This window comes from Callithrix jacchus, chromosome 21 (genome assembly GCF_049354715.1).
Source record: "Callithrix jacchus isolate 240 chromosome 21, calJac240_pri, whole genome shotgun sequence".
NCBI classification, from domain to species: domain Eukaryota; kingdom Metazoa; phylum Chordata; class Mammalia; order Primates; family Cebidae; genus Callithrix; species Callithrix jacchus.
In genome coordinates this window covers 48,279,344-48,280,741 of record NC_133522.1, presented here as the reverse complement: position 1 = coordinate 48,280,741, position 1,398 = coordinate 48,279,344, and the positions used below count along the sequence as shown (strand labels likewise).

At 49.4% G+C, this 1,398-nt stretch overlaps 1 long non-coding RNA gene across 1 annotated transcript; it reads left to right on the top strand.

Annotated features, from left to right (window-relative positions):
• Positions 1 to 253: 253 nt before the first annotated feature.
• On the top strand, positions 254 to 1,197 carry LOC118149900 (uncharacterized). Its single transcript, XR_004737650.3, has 2 exons — positions 254 to 483; positions 604 to 1,197. It is a non-coding gene; the product is annotated as an uncharacterized LOC118149900 (long non-coding RNA).
• Positions 1,198 to 1,398: the final 201 nt, after the last annotated feature.

Below are 1,398 nucleotides of genomic sequence, written 5' to 3'. Positions count from 1 at the left end.
CCCTTGGGCTTATCTCCCAATTTAATTGAAAAATTAAAAACATTATATATCAACTTTGATGAAGTATATTTTGTAGATAGTAAAACACCCATTTTAGGTGAACAGTTCAATGAGTTTTGACAAACGTAGGCAACCATGCGACCACCTGATGTGGTCTGGCTGGGTCCCCACCCAGATCACGGTGGCTGCCTGACGGCTTTGAACTGAGGCGTTGGCTTTTTCCTGCCATTGGATGCGAATGGAAACATTGATTCTTTCTGGGTCTTGAAGCTTCTGGCCTCCAGAGAGGTGGCCGATGGCTCCCGCAGATCGCGGGGCTTGTCAGCCTCTGTAACCGTGTGAGCCAGTCTCCTCGCCCTCCCTCTTCTGGCTGTATCTGCGTGTTCGTGTCTATGAGGACGTGGGTCCTGTTTCCTTCTGGCTGTTTCTCTGGAGAACTCTGGCTCCTGCCCTCTGCTTAGTTGTCTGTGGCTCTGAGTCGTGGTATGTTGAAGCCCAGGTTTAAGAGTATGTGGGACGCCGTGTCCACACGAGTGGGAGTAAGTACAAACATCCTCCACCTCATCAGACTGTCTCAGCAAATGCGCTGATTTCTTTCCACAGGCCAAGCTGCAAGTTCTTGTCTGCAGTCGAAGGACCAACAGCGGTACCATCACCTGCCATCGCCCGCTCCACTCACCAGGACGCCAGTTGGGACTTCTGCTCCACCCTGACTGTGAGGCAGCCCCCCGGGGATCCTGCTAAGACACGGCTGCTGACTCAGGAGACGGGGGTGCCCGAAACCCTGCATTTCTAACAAACTCCCAGGAAAGGCCATAATCCTGGTCCTTGGGCCAGAGTTTGAGAAGCTAAAAATAAATAACTTACAGGGTCCCTTGCCTTTCCTCAAAGTCTGGTGGTATTGTCTAGTAATAAGCGCTCTCAGTACCCAGCACGGAGAACACGATGGTTCAACAAGGGCTGGAGGCAAAGGAGATGCAGTGTGTCTTCCAAAATTACCAGCTCTAATGAACGGCCGTGCCTCCGCCTGGGAGGAGAGCTGCCTCCAGCCAGCTCATGCGCAGGCGCTTCTCCTCTGGGATTTACGTTGTTGCTGTGTGGTAGCTTCTTTGGAAAATTGCTTGCTTTATTGCCCCAACACATTTTTGTCTCATTATGGGACACAATAAAAGATAATGAGTTAATGGTTGAAAGAAATACATTTCAGAGCGAGAAGGAGAAATATGACATTTCCGGCTCATTAATTTTTAACGACTTCTTAGGGAACTCCTTGGTTTAAAGACCTCACCAGGAAGATCGCATTTGGGCATGTGTGCTTCTTAATTTATTTCTGTGGCCTTAAGTCGTAGGAAAAAATGGCACTAGACAGCTGGAAGTATGGGGCACTTTGAACCACAC